A 6,734-nucleotide genomic window follows, 5' to 3' on the forward strand; every position below is an offset into this window, starting at 1 on the left:
TAGTGGTAGTAGTGAGGGTACACATACCAAGAGGTCTTGGGTTCGATCCTCACTAGATGACAATTCAACACATATTATATATTTTTGGAAAGACCAAAAATAAGGAGAATTCACTCCTTATTTCGGTGAGCTTTGCCGAAAATTAGAGAGAATTTTTCTTTCCTAATTGACTCCAAGTTTCGGTCTGTATAAAAAGAAAGGGAGAGAATTATTTCTACCCTAATGCTTTTTCTTGACCTTGCCTCCTCTCTCTCATCAGAAAAAACACAAAAAACAACTAAATTTTACAGAAAATTTTAGATCGATTTCTAGCATAATCAAGGGGCATATCTCATATCGTCTTGGGTGCAACTGATAGGCGAATATCAATTTTGATATTGTTCTTAGGCCATATTTTCTAGGACCGAAGGTTAATTCTGAATCCTTATACTTTATTTATGTATTTCGTTTATGACCTTTAATCATCATTGTTAAATTCGTTATAATCCTTCTAGTTTAAGGGAAATATACAGATTATTTCCCACAGGTTGTCCTCTTCATCTTGGTGGTGTTGGAATATTAGCCATGATAGCATTGAAGGAATCTAGCAACACATCACATTTTTCAGAAAGTTGAGTAACTTGGGACTCAATTTCAGCAAGCCTTTCTTCACTCATGGTTGTTTTTTGTGTTTTTAATGTGGTTAGGATGTAATGAACTCACAAGAAAGGCTTTTAACCAAAGCTCTGATAACCAAGTTGGAGTGAAACCTCTCACTCGATAATTTAAGTGGAAAAAACTAAAGAAATGAGCCTAAGTTTGCATGAAAAAACTGAAATTTTAGGCGTGTCCTTGAGGGACGATTGAGGATATGTCTAGACCCGAACACAAAGCAATAGGAATAGACTCGGTAGTTTAAAGCACACAAGCAAGTAAACTACCAAACTCCAAGCACAAAGCAAAGGAGCTCTTCGAGCACAAAGCAAAGAAGAGATTTTAATGAAGAAAACTCATGTTTCTTACTTGGTTTTTAACTTAAGCAAATCTGAATATTACACTTGGGAACTTGGTTTATTTATAGCCCAAGTCCTTCTAATCTTAACCATCCAAATTACATCTAATGGCTAACATTAAACAAGCAAGAAAACAAGAAAAAGTTGCTGAAATCTCCTCCTAGGCAGCCGTGAGCCTCACCCCAACAAGAACAAGCCAAATGGTCTTCTCAATGTCTTACAACAAAAGGGACATAAGAGCTAACCTAGGAACACGCAATTGGAGGCTACCTTAGTTAAATATTCAGCTGATATAGCCCCTTGAGAGCAGCCCCCAAAGCTCTTACACAATTGTAAGAATGATAGTGACACTTTGGACCTTCCTTGAAAGCGACATTTGAGCCCACTCTTCAAAATAAAGAAAACAGCCTCCTAGGACTGTTTTGGTTGGTCCAAGCAGCTGGATTTTGTCCTAGGATGGTCTTCATTTGATTAATAAAAAGATGGGATTGATTGGAAGCAAACTAAGCTCGATTGTTGAAAACCGATAAGCTCGTTACTCGGTTTTGTCTTGCGAATTCATCTCAGCTTGGATCCTTATTTAAATAAAAGTCCTTAGGCAAAAAGTCTCAAAATTCATTATATAATTGAGACGTGACAAAAATTACCATGTCTTCTTAGACGGGATTTGAGTTAGACCTCAAATTGGACGAAGGTCCCAATCCGCGGTCTAGCTCGGCCTCTTCTCCGGTTTCATGCAACTAACATTTATACATCCTAATGCATATGCTTCTACCAACTAATATGACAAATAATCTAAATGCAATCCTAAATTCACATTGTTTATACCGCATCAATAAAAATAAAGCCACATAGTCATTAACATAAAGAGGAAAAAGGAGATTGGAAAGATCATACCATGCGGTCTTCAATATCCTCATGTCTCGGATGTGGCGTAGTCGATCAAAGTGAAAAAGGATGAACAAGCACAATATATACAAAACAATATATACAAGACTACAGTACAAAGGAAATGAACATGTTTTTGGATTTTTCAATTTTTCAAAATTTTTATGGGTTTTGTTTTTATGAAATTAAAAGACATATTTTTGGGATTTTTCAAATTTTTCATTTTTTATGCATTTTTGGAATATAAATTCCCATCCTCCACTTTATTTTGGACATTGTCCTCAATGTACATGTAGGAGTAGGAATGAAAAAGAAATACATGTTTTTGGATTTTTTTTTTTTTTGATTTTATGGAAATTAAAGTACAAATGCAATGGTATGTTATGAATGAATACTTGCTCTAACTAAATGCAATTCTATATGACATATATAACAAATGAATGCAATCTAAACTATACTATGTGATGCATGATTTCTAGTAAACTATGGTCACCTATGATCAAACCTCCCCAAACCGATTTAAACACTATTTCTAGTGTAGAAAGAAATAGGTTTGGTCGTTAGTGACTATGCATGATCTCTAGTCTATATGCAACTAACTTTATGAATCATGTGAGATATAATACAATGCAACTATACTATATGAACTAACTAATGTAAGTTGTAAAGAGACGAGCGGATTCTGTTGAGGACGTTCGGATTCTTGGTCAGGGAGAAATCCCAGATTTTAATAGAAGCAGGACTAGCGGATTGATTGAGACAAGCAGATTTCTCATGAGATGCTCGGATCTTCAGTCAGAGAAAAAATTTCCTTTTTAGCTCTTTCAGTACGAGCGTCTTTCTCTCAGGATGCTAGGATTGCAGCCAAGACGAGCGGATTCTTCCCTAGACGCTCGGATTGCCCCTGTACCTCACGGATTGCCCCTTTACCCATAGCTTGTTCTTTGCATTGAGATTCCAACTTCTTCCTATCACTTTCTCGGCTATAATGATCAATCATGAAACATGGCTCATGTAAGCGAGGAGCTCTCATTGTCTTGTCAAGGTTAAAAGTGATTGTTTCATCTCCCACTTCAAGTGTGAGCTCTCCATGTTTCACGTCGATCACCGCTCCCGTGGTGTGTAAGAAAGGTCTTCCTAAAATGATAGGAATGTTGGAGTCTTCCTCCATGTCAACAATAACAAAGTCCACTGGGATGAAGAACTTCGCAATTATTACCGCCACATCCTCCCATACCCCTAAAGGTGTCTTCGTTGATCGATCCGCCATTTGAAGTGTGATATTAGTGCAGTTGAGTTCTCCCATTCCTAGCCTTTTGTACACCGAGTATGGCATGACACTCACACTTGCCCCAAGGTCACATAGAACTTTGTTGATTGTAGTGTCGCCAATGGTGCATGGAATAGAGGAACTTCCCGGATCCTTGAGTTTTGGAGGTGAACTTCCTTGTAGGATGGCGCTACTCACCTTGGTGAATGCAATAGTCTCTAGCTTCCGGATGGATTTCTTCTTTGTGAGAATATCTTTCATGTATTTTGCATAGGCCGGAACATGGTTAATCAATTTGGTGAATGAGATTGAGACTTCCAAGTTCTTTACAATCTCCATGAACTTTCCAAGTTGTTCATCAAACTTAGGCTTAGCTTGACGACTTGGAAATGGAAGTCTAATCACAATAGACTCTTTCTCCTTAGCCTTCTCTTCATTCTTCTTCTTTGAAACTTCTTGAATGGTGGTGGGTTCTTCTTCTTTCTTAGAGTTTTCAACTCTTTCCTTGTCACTAGCATTCACAACATCTTCATCAATGGGCCTCTTCGGCCCTTCATACCTTGTACCACTCCTCAAATAGATGGCACTCTGATGTGACCATAATTAGAGCACATTTAGTCCCCGAATTAGCCTTGTTCCCATGATTTTTAGTGCATATTTGGGTCATTTATTGTCTTTAGTTCTTTGTTTTGCATATTCTTTGAGGTTTTGATCCCTTGGTAGGAAAGGAGTGCAAACCTTGCATTTTCATGGCAAAATGAGGCTAAATTGTTTGAATTCAATGACCAAGCATCAAGAAGAGACAAGATTAGAAGGCCTTTTTACATACTATAGTAGATGAGCAATGATGAGAAAAGATCCTTGCCTCCCCGAGGAAATCCCCAAGGATTCTATGAAGAAAAAGGAAGAAAAGAAGAAGAAACGAGACTGCACAGCAATCCGTGCGTCTTCCCCAGAAGACGCCCGTCTCCACCACCAAAATCCGTGCGTCTTCACCCCAAGACGCCCGTGCAAAAGACCCAGAAGACGCCCGTCTTCACTCCAAGACGCCCGGGCAGAGATCACCAAATCCGCCCGTCCCGTGCTAAAGACGCCCGGATTCTCAGGCAGACCCATTTCGTCTTCTTCAAGCTTCAAGGAAGGATGCACATCTTTTTCTAGAGACTGGAGTATCCCTAGAGACCGGAGTCTTTCCAAAAAGACCGGCGTTTCCTTAAGTAGGGACTTAATCGTCATTTAAGCCCTTAGTTAACCCTAATTCATCCACCTAATCCCCACTATAAATACCCCATTAGTCTAATTAGAAGAGCATGTTCTTCTTAGCAATCTTTAGTGTAGTTAATATCAATCAAATCTCTCTTTAATCTTGTAATCAACAATTAATCAAGTTTTAATACAAGTTTTATTTCCTTAATCTCTCTCTTGTTCATCCTTTATTTTGGGTAATTGAAGATTATTTGGGTTCTTATTGGGAGATTGACAACCTCTCAATCAAGCATCAAGTACTTCTTTTATTCTTTGCTTTATTATTGGAATCATTAGTAGGTATAATTCTCATAATCCCTCTTTAATTATTGTTAATCATTTTCATTTATTCATCATGTTTCACTTTGTTGGTATGATTGACAACCTTGCTAGCATGTTCAACATGATAATGAGTGAGTAGTTCCTTAGCTAGGGTTAATGGGTAATTAGGGGAAACCAACATGGGGAATGATTCATGCTTAAATTAATATGCTTTCATAGTTTTTGCTTGCTTGTTGTGATCTCAAATCATGCACATGTTATGTTTGATGAAATGTGAGCCTATGAATCCTTGCATTTTTTTACCCATCACCTATCTTTTCAATGAGACTTGTAAGACATAAACCAACTCGAGTCTCATTAAACCATGCATGTTGTTGAGTAGGGAAGACTAAGTCGACTTGTAGGTGTTGTACAATCTAATCGATTCGGCTCCGTGACCCAAACTTTCCTAGGATTGTAAGATATAAACCAACTCGATCCATCACAACAATAATTTCTTGCTTATAATTTGAGAACATGTTCGTATGATCAATTCCCATGAATCCCCTATGACCCCATGACACCCTAGTGCTTTTATCAATTGTTTACATCCGTTTTAATTCATCTTGCTTGTTTACTTTCATTGCTATTTAGTTTTGTGATCTTCTACATCAAACCTCAATTGTGACACCCCTAAGACACCACTAGTTGCAATAGAAATCTCATCTCAATTCCCGTCTCTTGGGATCCGACCTTTACTTGCCTCTTTACTAATTGTAGAGTTGTTTGTGAAGTTATAAATTGTGTTTTGGTCTAGGTGCTCCTAACGACAAGTAATCGAAAGATTTAGTAAAAATATCCCGACCACACTCACCGACTCATGTCTTGGGGGATTACCATGAGGTGGTAATTACCCCTTTTGTCTTTGAGAACTAGATGATGCTAATTGAGACATTTGGGTTTCCAACATCTTTGTGTGAGCTAGTATGTTGTTGATGGTGATGTCTTTTGCTTGGCTATCCTTTTGTATTTGAGTGAAAAACTCTTGTTGGTTCTTTTGCATTTGGAGGACCACTTTTTGAACATCAAAACCTTGGTCATTTGTTTGATTGTATGGAGGTTGATTTTGATAACTTTGGTTTTGATTGTAAAAGGGTCTTTGAGCTTGGTTTCTCATTGGAGGTGGGGTGTATGTTTGAGGGTTTTGAACATTTTGACCTTTGTATGAAAGATTGGGGTGAAATTTGGTATTCTCATTGTAATATTTGGAATAAGGGGTGCCACTTTTATATGTTTGGAAAGCATTCACTTGTTCACTTGTTCCTCTACATTCACTTTGGTCATGTCCCAATGTTCCACAACTCTCACATACTCCACTTGGAATTGATGATGATGCCACCATAGCATTAACATGTTGCTTGGGTGATTTGGAGGCCTCTTCAAGTTTAGCCATGGCCTTTTCAAACTTCAAATTAATGGTATCAATATGAGCACTAAGTTGAGCACCCAATTGAGTAATAGAATCCACCTCATGCTTTCCTCCTCTAGTAGCCTTCCGAGGTCTACTATATTGTGAGTTATGGACCGCCATTTCTTCAATTTTGTTCCATGTTTGATTGTCATCAACTTCGGTGAACATACCATTTGATCCCATATTGAGAATGTTTCGGGAGTCTTCATATAGACCATTCCAAAATTGTTGTACAAGGAACCACTCGCTAAGTCCATGGTGTGGACAAGATCGACAAGTGTCCTTGAATCTCTCTCATGCTTCATACAAAGATTCCTCATGCCTTTGTTTGAACCCGGTGATTTGGGCTCTCAACATGTTAGTCTTCTCCGGAGGATAGAATTTCTTGTAGAAAACAAGTGCCAATTTCTTCCAAGAATCAATACCAAGAGTAGCCTTATCTTGGCTCTTTAACCATTGTTTCGAGGAACCAATCAAAGAAAAAGGAAATAAGACCCATCAGATTTGGTCTTGAGTAACTCCGGTTTGAGAAATCGCATCACAATAGTCACAAAAAGTCTCCATATGAGAATGAGGGTCTTCACTAGGCATCCCTCCAAATTGACTT

The 6,734-nt window shown here is 38.2% G+C and overlaps 1 non-coding gene across 1 annotated transcript; it reads left to right on the plus strand.

The window, feature by feature from the left end:
• Positions 1-6,377: 6,377 nt before the first annotated feature.
• Positions 6,378-6,484, plus strand: LOC141635976 (small nucleolar RNA R71). The gene has a single exon (XR_012540624.1). It is a non-coding gene; the product is annotated as a small nucleolar RNA R71 (small nucleolar RNA).
• Positions 6,485-6,734: the final 250 nt, after the last annotated feature.

This window comes from Silene latifolia, chromosome Y (genome assembly GCF_048544455.1).
Source record: "Silene latifolia isolate original U9 population chromosome Y, ASM4854445v1, whole genome shotgun sequence".
In the NCBI taxonomy this organism is placed as follows: domain Eukaryota; kingdom Viridiplantae; phylum Streptophyta; class Magnoliopsida; order Caryophyllales; family Caryophyllaceae; genus Silene; species Silene latifolia.